The sequence below is a fragment of the Amaranthus tricolor genome, chromosome 1 (assembly GCF_026212465.1).
Source record: "Amaranthus tricolor cultivar Red isolate AtriRed21 chromosome 1, ASM2621246v1, whole genome shotgun sequence".
Classification (NCBI taxonomy): domain Eukaryota; kingdom Viridiplantae; phylum Streptophyta; class Magnoliopsida; order Caryophyllales; family Amaranthaceae; genus Amaranthus; species Amaranthus tricolor.
In genome coordinates, this window is record NC_080047.1 from 6,425,135 (window position 1) to 6,439,721 (window position 14,587).

Here is a 14,587-nt window from a genome sequence, read left to right on the forward strand (position 1 = left end):
ACAAGTATCCTATGCCCATACGCTCATGCCCCACCCGTTCACCACCATGTATAGGCATCTACCTCTAGGTGCCACTCAATTTGAGATAATATTTCTCATTCATGATTTGTTCTATAATGGATAGATTAATTCATATGAAATCTTGTCAATTTTATTTTTATATATAGTAATTTATTATATATATTTTATAATTTTTAATAAAATATATTTATAAATATTAAACATTGAACACATATTTTTAAAAATTGTGCATAAAAAACAATGGTAACATTAAAAGGAATATAGAGTTTTTTTATTTGTCTACTTTTATAAGAGTAAGAATGATAATTTATTTTCACTATAATAAGTATCTTATATGATATTAAGATATCCTATAACTTTTTTTAATGTCAACAAGGATACTACAAATATAAACAAAAAAATAGTAAATACATACAAGAGAATATACTTATAGTTTTATTAGTAAAGATTGAGAAAGTGAAAAAAATTGATTATATATATATATATATATATATATATATATATATATATATATATATATATATATATAGAGTGAGACATAAAAAGGATATTCTTGATTTATTATATATATATATATATATATATATATATATATATATATATATATATATATATATATATATATATATATATATATATATATATAGGTTTGATATGCGTTATGGAGCATATAAAATTATACAAAACTACGATAGAAATCCGTGCAATGCACGAATTTTTAAACACGTTAATACTTTTATGAAAATTTTAGATTGCAAACCATATTTTATATTTTTTTTTAAATTCAAAATTGTAATTATGGTAGTCTAATAATATAAATAACTGATTTTAATAATTAATTAATTGAATTTTATGTCATTTTAGTTTTAAATGACAATTGATAGAAAATGGGGCTATTATGTACTTCAAGTAATTTCCTAAATTGTTGTATAATTTTATACATTGTGTAATTCTGTTGTATAATTTTCTAAATTGTGTAATTCCAATTAAACTAGAATAAATGTAATTTATTCCGTAGTATAATTTTCTACGCGGTGTAATTCCAGAATTTTATCAGACAATATATAATGTTCTATACAATACATTATATGTTTCCCATTATAATTTTTTAAACAATGCATTTATATACAACTGTATAATTGGAATAATTGTGATTTATTACACATTAATGTATGAGTTTTTTTGAAAATATAAATTTGTAAATATGGAAAGTGTAAAAAATGAAAATCCGTCAAATTTCATTAATACTAACCAATGAAAAAAAGATAAATTGCATGCTCACAATCAAACTTTCTTTTTACTATTATACAGTAAAATTAATAGAATGTATAATGTATGATAGAATGAGTGAGTATATCTATTCGTGTTTTATTTGATTCTTGTTAATATTTATTTATCAACATTATTTTGTATTGTATATTTAGTGTATAAGTTAAATTATAGTTAGGTGAAATCATGTTTAATTTGTTTTAATATAAATTTATAATTTTTTTATATATTTTTTTACATTAGTGCACTCTTTTTTATAAAGAATCATAAAGATATAGAGATAGTAATAAAAAGTACGTATATTTTTTGAATAAAATAGTAACCCAAAAAACTCAAATATATATTTTTCTAAAAAGATGTGAGTACTTCAGTAAATTAACAACAACTTCAACTTTTTAAGTTTTTTTAATGAGAAGTGCATATCAATATAAAAACTCATATGTTAATAATTTGTATTTTCACGTTAAAATTATAGTCCATTTATAAGAATTTTTGCAATTTTTTATTTAAGCTACTTTCTTCGTTTCTTTTTGTTTGTCCACTTTACTTTTTTACGTATTTCAACGTTAATTTTGAGCCTCGATATCTCATAGTACGCATTATAAAAAATTGTAAAAATTAAGTATAATAAAATTCTTTGCATTAAGAAGAATCTAATAAGATATCACATAAATATTTTGTGTCTTATATATATACTTTAAAAATCAAATTTAAATTTCTCTCCTTATAAAGTAAAAAAATTGAAAAAAAAGGGAATGAACAAAGTATATGGCTATATGACTGAAAACTTGATGATCAAATTGAGGCCCGTAGTACTATAGTAGTGCCGTGTGAAAACGACCCTTTTCTTTTGTTTTTATTTTCTTAAGGTCGTTAGTAAATGATGACTTATTTTTTTTCAATTTGGTACTTAGTACTTACCAGTTACCACTTCATCTGTAGTCTTTTGATTTGTTCATTTATTCCCTCCGTTCTTTTAAGTTTGTCCAATTTAAATTTTTTACATTTATTAAGAAAAACAAAATCTTTTATTATAGTGGATATTATTTTAATTAGATAGTGGTGTAAAGTAATGATTGTATTGAAAATATGAGAGAGAAAAATAAAATAAAACAAAATTTAAAGAACAAAAAAATAAGTGAGAGAGTGAATATACTAGAGAAATAAGGGAGTGAGAGAAGAAATGAGGGTTTATTAGGGAAAAAAGATTCTAAAAAATGGAAAGTATTCTAAAGTGGACAAACTTTTGAAACTACCCGTTATAATAAAGTGGACAAACTTAAAAAAACGGAGGGAGTATGTTTTAAGATTTTCAAAGTAATTTTTAACTTCAAGATTAATTTTTTAATTTGACATAGAGGTTTAGACGATAAAATTAGTAATAATTTAAAATTTTATTTTGAATATTTTTTACAGTATTATTAAACTTAGCTATTTTAGGATATATTTTCTATTAAATTCAAAATTATTGCAAAAGTGTATAATAAGAAACAATATAATAACATGACTATAAATAGTTCTTATGAATATATATTTTATGAAATTAACTTCTATATATTCTTCAAAAACCTTACACGATTTCTCTCACCTCAAAGTATAATATTTTAATTGAGAAGAAAATTACATTACAACATAACATATTTTTAGTAGGATATATTTTGTGATATTTAATTAAAATGTCACAATTTTAAATTGCTAATGATATATGTAGTGAATTAAGTGATATTTATTAGACTCTTTACCAGCTTAACAAAAAAATTGCACTAAAAATTTTCGCGATATAAGATCTAATGACATTTCTCATAAATGTTGGTATAGACTATAGTAATAATTACGTATGTCACTATATGCCAAATAAAATGTCATTAAATCACTTTATAATAGTGAAACTTAAAATTGCACAAAATGTAAATCAGTGATATTTGAGACATTCACTTTAATGTCACCAAATCAAATATTGCAAAAAGTAAATTTTATTGTCGTGTTAATTAGATAAAGAAAGTAGAAAACTAGCGTCATTTCTCACATTTTCTCATAACATGACTTTCAGTAGCAAATTTAAAATGACGTAAAAGCATATTTATATGATATTTACCTTTATTTTTTACAAATAATTAAATAATGGAAGTTTAATTTAAAAAAGTAAACAACGAAATTTTAAAGAGAAAGAAAAGTGACTGTTGACAACCAATATGACTAGTTGACTACCATTAATTTTTCAAAAATAACATATGAAGAAACGTATTAATGTAAATAGCAAGGGAAAATATATCTACTATCCCTATTCAATTCTAATCAAATATAACTTATATTATTTAACACTTTATTAATCATTCATACTTTATATGTTATTTTTAATTTATAAGTTAAAATATAATAAAGTTAGATTTTATTTAATTTATTTCTATATTATTATTAATTTTTAATATTTTTCATTAAAATACATTTAAAAATATTTAAGATTAAATAATATATTAATAAATGTGCAAAATTAAATTAAATATTTGATTAGACTAGGAGGGCATATTATTTACTCCAATAGTGCGTTGTTCTTGATGAAAATTATGATTTTACCAAGTTACCGAAAACTTTCTCTTCGAAATTTGTGATTATGGTTCGTATTTCACAATTTATATAATAGAATAATATAACTGTTTAGTTCTTATTTTCATATTTAGTAATTGTTACCATCATTCTGTTTTAATTAGTTTAGTAGGTCACTTTTCGTTAAATTATCATATTTAGTTGAATACGTGATTATATTATAAGCAATTTGTTTCACAAGATTTTGCTACATGTGTATGTTGTATGGATATCAAGAAATATGAGAAAATTAATGTTTATTGAAAAGTTTGAAAAATATATAGATCAGATGAAAAATTAAAAAACAATGTGGACTATGAACAAAATTAGAAAATGTAACAAATTTCATTCAGCAAATCAAAATAAAAATTATGGAAAATTCTATCTCACGGATAGAGTATTTCATCATTTTATTCTTATCTATAAAGTGATTTTTTTTTTGCCTAATTTATCCACACTTTTTTTAAATTTTATAAATCCATTTACTCAACTAATAATAATACTTTCTATATTCCTTTCAATTTGTACCGATTTCTACTTTAAATTGTAAATTTACATCATTTCCTTGTTTAAAATTATACTTTACCACTTTAACCTCATCTATACATTGATTTAAACATTATTTTAATATCTTTTTGTACAATTTAATCTCACTCTTTAATTATTTAATACATCTTATATAATTCTCCACCCCTCTTAATATTAGAATATACTCCATAAAATATTATAAGGCATCAATCATCAGTTTAAGCATTAGATTGAGTTGTTTTTTGACATGGTATAAAGGCAATGTAATAAAAAAACTAAAGTTCGAATCAGTACCATCTATCATTTAAAGTGGTATTGCATCAGGTATAAGGAAGGCTTGCGCTGCAACCGTGTTTCTATCCCAAATGACCTCTTGTATGAGAGAGCGACAATATATTCAAGAACATAAACTATCAACTTAAACTTTTAATTGAGTTGATTTAATTTATGTTTGATACAATTGCAATGAAAAAAAGTAAAACAAAAAATAGAGGGATGTGATGTCATGTCAGTGACAACTAACAAGGTAACTACTCACTTAGAAGTAGGAGTATTATTCATGTAAGTTGTGACACATGTGACATGTCGTATCTTTTATAAAAACTGCAAATTAAATATAGAAGTACTTCCAATTTCTCAATTTTGGTATCTCCAATCCACAACACGTACTAAAACGTCGATATTTAATTTCACGAAAAAGGTTATCAAAATATCAACTCGCCGCGGCATTGTTGTATTAATCATAATTTTGGTGATACGTCAATTCTCACGTTATTGGCCTTCCAAACGACTTCACTCACTCCATCCTTCTCATTCATTGTCATTTATAAACTCTTAAATTCGCTTATATACTTTCCCGTTTTACCATAATTGCTGCACTTTTATGTTTGATAATTTGTATATTTAACTATATATGTCTAAAAATTACAAAGTTAGTATTATTATTAAAATATGCAATTAGACAAATTTGACTATATTTATTCTCACACATTAGCTAAAATAAATAAAATAAATTTAAACGATGAATAGTGTCAATAATGATAATGTAGCGAGTATTTCAGAATGGAGGAAGTACTCCCTCCGTTTCTTTTTGTTTGTCCACTTTAAGTTTTTCCACTTTGTGAGAGAGAAATTTAAATTTGATTTTCGAAATATATATTCAAGACATAATACATAATCTTGTTAGATTTGTCTTGATGCAAAGAATTTTAATATATAATTTTTACAATTTTAATATATTCAAGACAAAATACATAATCTTGTTAGATATCGAGGCTCAAAATTTGCGTTAGAATATGTGAAAAAGTAAAAGTGGACAAACAAAAAAGAACGGAGGGAGTACTATGTTTGCTATATTTGACTTTTTATATAATCTAATGTGTTATTTTGATTATTTATATATTGAACAATATATATCTAAAATTTATAAAAAGTTAATATTATCAAAGTACTCAATTACATGATTCAAATAAGTTCCCAATTGACTATAAATTTCCTTACACATTAACCGCAATATGTAAAATAAGCTTAAACGACAAAGAGTCAAAAATCGCACATGTAACGTTCAAAATGGAGGAACTAATATGCTTTATTGAATTTGCTTAGTTTTTATTCTTTTTCCATGGCCCAACCCAAACTATTTCACACAATTTTTTTTGCTTTTATTTTTGTCATAATTCATGTTTTTTTCTTTAATTCTCATATACCCTCTCCAATTTGTGTTCATTTGATTTTTATAGTACATCGATACACTAGTTCACTTATAAATATGGAGTACTAATAGCGCATAACTAAAATTGTAAAAAATTGATATTAATAAAGTTTAATCGAAACCAATCAATCAAAATTTCACGTAACTATATAATAACATATAAATTAATTAGAATAAAGTACAAGTTTAGAATAAATATTTTCAAAAAATCAAATCAAAGTATTTTAAAATATAAAATAAAATAAAATAAGAATTATGAGTAATCAGGGTGAGTACACTACACAATAATTAATTTTGTCTCAATATTATTGCTTTCTCCACCAAATGTTGTCCCCACCAAATGTCTATTTGGTAGAACATGGAGAGTATTTTTCCGTGATGCATCTAACTTATCTTTTTTATTTCATCTTATTTATCTCACTTTTTATCACTTTTATCCACTTAAGTTTCTCTATTTTTAATTTTCCTTCTCATTTATTTTTTTACAAATATCAATGCAAAATTTAAACTCAAATAATTCTACCATAGTCTATAGATTTCTAAAAGCGGTACGTAAAACTTAAAAGTAAAAAATCAAAATTAATTAAAAAAAGCTTTTTTTAATAGCTTTTTATATCGACTTAAAAATCATTTATCAAATACTTTTATTGATTATTTGACTAAGACGTCAGGAAAAAAACAATTTATCAATCAGGCCTATAAACTAAATGAGAATTATTAAATGTTATGTAATGATTTTTAAAGAACACAGAAAGTGTAAAAGTAACTAAAATTAGAAATTATACAAAATATTAATTACACTAATTAATGCATAATTTAATGATTAATTACGAACATAATGCAATTTTATGTGATACATTACTACTTATTGTATAGTTTATGGATTAATTCCAAACATAATTTAATGAATATTTTAAACATTATGCAATTTAGATAGTTAATGCAATGTTTTGAATTTTAATTTGGGAAATTTGCAAAGAAACACCTTTTAAAACCCCTTTTTTGTAAAGAAACACCTTTTATAATTTTTTTGTAAAAAAAACCTTTTAAGAGACTTTTTTTAAAAAAAAACACCTTAAATCAGTTTACGGTGACTTTTGTCAACTTTCCGGCGTTGACTATGCCAGTCAACGCCGGAAAGTTGACAAAAGTCACCGGCAACTGATTTAAGGTGTTTTTTTTTTAAAAAAGTCTCTTAAAAGGTGTTTTTTTACAAAAAAAATTATAAAAGGTGTTTCTTTACAAAAAAAAAAATTTAAAAAATTATTATTTTTTTTATTATTATTATTATTATTATTATCATTATTATTATTATTGTTAATTTTTTTTTTAAATTTAAAAGAAATTTTTTTTATATAATCATAAAAATAAAATTTTTTTTAAAAAATAATATTAATAATAAAAATAAAAATAATAATAAAAATTTTAAAAATAGTTAAAAAAAATTTTTTGAAAAATTAATAATAAAAAAAAAATAAAAAGTATAAAAAAATATAAAATAACAATAATAATAATTAAAAAAATAATAATAATAATAAAATTAAAAATAAATATAAAATTTTAAAAATATTTTTTTTAAAAAAAGAATAATAATATTTATTATTATAATTATAATTATTGTTATTATTATTATTATTATTATTATTATTATTATTATTATTATTATTCTTTTTTTAAAAAAAAAAATTTTTAATTTTAATTTTATTTTTAATTTTATTATTATTATTATTTTTTAATTATTATTATTGTTATTTTATAATTTTTTATACTTTTTATTTTTTTTATTATTATTAATTTTTTTAAAATTTTTTTAACTTTTTTAAAAATTTTTGTTTTTATTTTTATTTTTATTTTTATTATTAATATTATTTTTTGAAAAAAATTTTTATTTTAATTATTATATATAAAAAAAAATTTTAAAAAATTAATAATAATAATAATAATAATAATAATAATAATAACAATAATGATAATAATAATAATAATAATAATAATAATAATAATAATAATAATAATAAAAACAAAAATTAAAAAAAAATAATTTAATTTTTTTTTTTTTTAATTATTTAAAAGAAACACCTTTTAAAACCCCTTTTTTGTAAAGAAACACCTTTTATAATTTTTTTGTAAAAAAACACCTTTTAAGAGACGTTTTAAAAAAAAAAAACACCTTAAATCAGTTTCCGGTGACTTTTGTCAACTTTCCGGCGTTGACTGGCATAGTCAACGCCGGAAAGTTGACAAAAGTCACCGGAAACTGATTTAAGGTGTTTTTTTTAAAAAAAGTCTCTTAAAAGGTTTTTTTTTACAAAAAAAATTATAAAAGGTGTTTTTTTACAAAAAAGGGGTTTTAAAAGGTGTTTCTTTGCAAATTTCCCTTTTAATTTTAATATTTTGCATAATTTATATAACGAAGAAATCTTATCCTTCATATGAATTTTGACCACAAAAAATAATAAGACAAAATATAATATACGAGGAAACATTCATTTTAAAACTAGATTCACAATATTTTATATATAAATTTTCCAAAATTTGTTTTAACTTTTTATATAGGCATAAACCCATAGTCTTTCCTCTTTTATCTAGAAACTTACATTTTCTTTTCATCTCATAAACATATCAGCTAATTTGAAATAAAAGTATTTTTTATTTATAATCTTAGTTTTGTTATACAATCACTTTGATTTTTCTACATTTATATTTTTGTTATTGATATCATATTTTTACATTATCTCCATACATAAAATTATTCTTTTTTTTTTTTATCTATCTCATCAATTCACTTTTTAATTTTTAAACTTAAGTTGTTTCGGATGAACCATTTAAAAGAATTTGTCTTCGTTGCTTAAGTTCACTTATTTGAACATGGTTATCATCCTAGTAACATGCATAAGTTAGAGTTCGTGGGGGTGAGGTGGGGAACATACTGTTAGGATTATCGGTGACTTTTGTTCACCAAGTAATTAAAACATGATTAAGAGTCTTAATCATATTAGTTAGTGTAATCTATAAGAGGACACGGGTAACATTCTATGATTGGATGAGTGGAAATAAAGAGTACCATTAGTACAAAGCACTAAGTGGTAGTGGGAATTTGGATGTGTGAAGACATAGTTGATGCAAGTCTTGGGCTCCAAGGCAAGCATTCAGAGGTGGTACAAAGTGTAAGAGTTTTGGGGACCAAGGGACAAGTGGCAACACAAGAAAAAGCTTCACAGAAGCTGCTAGCTGTGCTGCTCGACCCACGCTCGACCCAGGCTCGACCAACAGCAGGTTGAGCGAATATTTCTACCCACTTTTCGTGACCTGATCGACCCATGCTCGACCCATTCTTCACATGTTAGTCCTTATATAAATACTCCTCATACACTTAGTTATAGGTCACTAAAGTCTCATCTTGTAAAGACTTTGTTTCTTGTTTAGTTTCTCCCTAAATTAGCTCCTCTCTTCTACACGTAACCTCTATTATAATTCCTTTTAAGTTTGTATTTTCTCCTTTAAACACATTAATATAAATCCTAGGCTAGATGGTGGATGTAGCCCAAGATTGATTATTTTTGTCATTCATCACTAACTTGTATTATTTGTTTCCAACACTTAAGACACATCAAAACATCTACTTAAACTTTATACTTTGATCCTTGAGTGAGGTCTTTGCCTTCCCTTTCAATCAAATCTGTAACTTTTTTGAACATGTATTGATTAAATTTTCAAGTATATTCACACTTACTAAAACTTAATGATTAAGAATAGAGTTTTATCGCATTTAAAGAGCAATTATTGCAAACAGTACTTTTTAGAAATATTTTTAAAATCAATTCTCATCTAATCCTCCTCTTCCATCGACCGACAGTGTAATAAAAACATTTTCATTAAAAGTTATTAGTCTTTCATGACATAATTTTATTATGGGAAATTTCACATGGTAGCATCGAACTCTCATAAAATGCCAGTGGTAGCACTTTTGTAAGATTTTTCCACATGATAGCATCCAGTTAGTGATGGCCACGGAACGGGTTACCCGAAACTGAACCGCTTGAAAACGTCCCGGAACCCGAACCGTTCGCGACAGGTTCCGAACCGGCCCGAACCGCGAAACCGCCAGAAAAAACTGCTTGAACCGGACCTAAGAACCGCGGGCCGGTTCACCCGGACCACAGGTTCCTTGGAACCGGAACTGGAACCAGTCCGGGTGAACCGGCCCAGCGGTTCTTTGGAACCGTCCGAAAAAGAGCCGTTAACTAGCCGTTGTGATTTTTACTATAAATACACATCACTTTCAACCATTTTCATTCACAACTCATCTCTTCTCCTACTCTCTACTTACTCTCTCTACTTAATTACTTAATTGCGCAATTATTCTCTTAATTACATAATTAGTCTTCTAATTATTTCTTAATTTAGTTAATTACATAATTAATCTATTAATTATTTATTTATTTCTTAATTCCATTATTATTTCAATATTATCATGTCTTCTTTTTTGAAAAAAGCCTCTAAAAAAGTTATTAAAGTGGCAAAATCACTGGGAGGTTCTAGCTCCAAAAGGCCACTTCAACTCCGTCGATATCAACAACACCTTCGATTAGTAATTATAATTATGAACAAAATTATCCTGAAGGATACGACCAAGAATTACACGATTATGCAGAAGAAGTGGAAAGAGAAATACAAATTGATGAAGAAGAAGAACAAGAAGAGGAATCAACGACCCCTATTGGGATACATAGATCTCGACAGTCATCAACAAGATCACATGAAGAATAACTACAACAACAACAACAAAGACAAGCTCGTGGTAAACGAGTCAATTTCCAAACTATTGGTTAGTTTTATAATTTTATTCTTCAAATTGATTAAATTTTAAATTATTATTTATTTATATATTGTGGTATTTGAGTATGTCTTTATATTTAAATTTAGATGAAGATGAACCAGTAAGACAACCTTTTCCGGCAATGCCACCTCCTAGTAGTAGAGATGTTTACATGTGTGGTCGTATTTTACAAAAGAACCAACCGACAATCCAGATGTTTTCTTATGCACTTGTCAAATTTGTGAAAGTCAAGGAGTAAATCCCTTAGTTTCATACAATTTCACCAGAGATAAATACTTTTTAAGTTTTTTATACATACATAATATTCATATTTTATAAATCAAGAATGTATTAAAAATTCATTTATTGTGTTTTGTGAATACGTGTTAGGTGGTGGTACGGGATCTTTTAACAAACATTTGACAAAGAAGCATGGAATCACAAAAAAAACTCATGCAGCAAGCGGCAGCGGGACCACAAGTGGGAGCCGACAATGGGACATTCCCAGCGGAGGTATGCCTTTTAAATATAATCGTAATGATATGATTGATGAATTTTCTAAATATGTAATTTATGATGAATTGTCATTTAACCATGGTGAAAGTAGGGCATACGAGGATTACACTAGAAAAACTTTGCAACCACAATATAGAGCAATCCCCATGAACACTCTTAAACGACGCACAATTAAATTATATGAATCAATGCACTATGTATTAGTAGAAATGTTTAAATCTTTTAATAGTAGGGTTAGCATAACAACTGATATTTGGTCTGCTCCCCCACATTTAGAAGCTTATATGTGTGTAACAGCACATTGGATAGATCAAAATTGAATTATTCAAAAAAGAATAATTGCTTTTGAGGTAATGCTCGAAAGACATACGGGTGAAAACATAAAATACAAATTAATAGAGATATGAAACTTATTAGATAAGATATTTTGTTGTTCTACAGATAATGCAACCGCCAATATTAAATGCATCGAACTTTTGTATAACGAACCTGCATTTAGTTTTATCCTTGGGGGTAAATTATTACACGTACGTTATTGTGCTCATATAGTAAACTTATCTTGCCAAGCAAGTATAAAACAATTAAGTGATTTATTAAATCCCATTAGAGACATAGTGAAGTGGCTTAGAGTTGGACAGGTAAAGAGAAGATATAAGCAATTATGTGATCATTGTCAACTAAAAAGTGTATTGGTCATTTGACACTTCTACACGTTGGGGCTCAACCCACGATTTATTAAAAAAAGCGATTGCTTATCGTCCAGTTATAACACAACTTTATAGTGAGTGTACAGATAGCTATATAAGTGATGACACATGGGAACTAGCTATAGGTGTACAGAAAATATTAGAAGCGTATGACCACGCAACTAAGATTTTTTCATATGTTTACGAACCAAACGTCCACTTAGTAATAAGTGAATGTATTACTATTTTTTTTTCATCTTCTTAAACATTCGCATGATGATACTAACACATATTTAAAGTCGATTCTTGCAGATATGATGGACAAGTGGAAGACATATTTTACTGATTTTCCTTTTATTTATGGAATTGCGACAATTTTAGACCCATGTTTCAAGACAGAAGTCCTTACTAAAGTAATTGGATTTTACTACCAATCATTAGATCACCCGCCTAGTGATGTACATAATTATGTTGGAACTTGTAAAAAACTTTTAGCAGAACTTTATGATTACTATGCTAGTGTATATAACCCAAGTTGCGATTCGTTTAGGCGTGCTAGCGTCTCGGCACGTCCCACTTATTATAATTCCGTAATAGCTAACATAATAAGCCAAGATGATAGTTTTGTAGGATCATCTTCTTCTTCACCGTCCACTTCATATTTAGAATCAGATAATTATCTGAAATATCACTTTGAAATTGACCAAGGTAGCTATAATATTTTAGAATGGTGGAAAGAAAAATCTATAAAATTTCCCATATTATCGAGAATTGCAAAGGATATCCTTGCAATTCCTGCTTCTACGATTGCGTCTGAGTCTGCTTTTAGTGCAGGTAGGGGAGTTTTAGACGAAAAGAGATCTCGTCTTGCTCCACATAGTATTCAAATATGTGTTTGCAAGAAAGATTGGGATCAAGCGGAGCTTCGAATACTAGGACTAAAGAACGATGATGATCAAGGCGATGATGATCCATGGATGATGATGGATACATCTACATCATCGTCAGGAGGAGAGTCAGTGGAAGCATCTAACCAACTAGATGATGATGGCGAAGACGAATAGGATCAATCGGCCAACGATCAATCAACATTCAACAACTATAAATAAAAGGTATGACAAAGAACTACGTGGTCTTTGATTCCTTCGGGATACGTAGGCAGCTTAGTATTCCTTCGGGTACTAGGTTCAAGTCCATTTTCTCCCTCTTTTTTTATTAATCATCTTTATCGTTTCTTATTAATTTTTTTTTCATTCTTTTTAGTAAATATTTTAATAATGATGACAAGCAATGAATTTCGCTAATAATCAAGTAATCATCAAAGGTACGTCCGCATTATTATAGTATTTTTATATTATATTTAAAGTAAAAATAAAAATGGAACCGATAGTCCAACCCGCGAGTTGGAACCGCTGAACCGCATCATGAACCGCCAAGGAACCGTTTGAAACTGCCCGGAACCGGAACGTTTGAATTAGGTTCCAAATGGAACCGGAACCGAGTGGAACCGGGACGGAACCGGCCCAACCCGGACCGTGGCCATCATTACATCCAGTTTATGCCTAATCTAACTGTTGTAGCATTTTCCATTAATTTCTTGTCAATTTTCGTTTAATTCACCATTTTGACGTTTCTACCCTTATTAAGTGTTGGTTCTTGTCTTTATAATTTGCTTTAAACCATTTCTGTGCTCACAAATGTTTAATTCACCATTTTGACGTTTAATTTACCCTTTAATTCATCAACGCTCTTAAATGTTTAGGGCAAATTATAAAGACAAGAATCAACACTTAATAAGGGTAGAAACGTCAAAATGGTGAATTAAACGGAAATTAACAAGAATTTAACGGAAAATGCTACGGCAGTTAGATAAGACATAAACTAGATGCTACCATACGGAAAAATCTTACAAAAATACTATCACTAACGTTTCATGAAAGTTCAATGCTACCGTATGAAATTTCTTTTTTATTATTCGACTATATTATCAAACATCAACCATGTACCACTACATGACTATAACAAGATAACGGTTTTGTGGCATTTATTTTATTTGTTTCATGTTGGCCCCAATAGAATGCAATCCATACGCTCCACTAAAGGGAAGCATATAATTCAAAAATCTACTTATTAACTATTTCTTGATTCAGAATATTTACATTTGTATTGGCTCAAAATTTTATAAATTGTGGATACTTATAAATCACGTGTGATATTATTTAGTTTGTTTTGATTTAAATTTTATTAATATTGATTTTTTATAAGCTTTAATTATGTTCAATTAGAAAAACTAAAAATTAACATAATAAATTGACATGTATGAAAAATAAATTGAATAATGATAGTAGTATAGAGAGAGTATCTCGTTATCATATTTGTAAGTTTGCAACAATATGACTTTAAGTTTACAATATTCATAATTGTTTTATTGAGCAGTTATTAGTCTAATGCTAC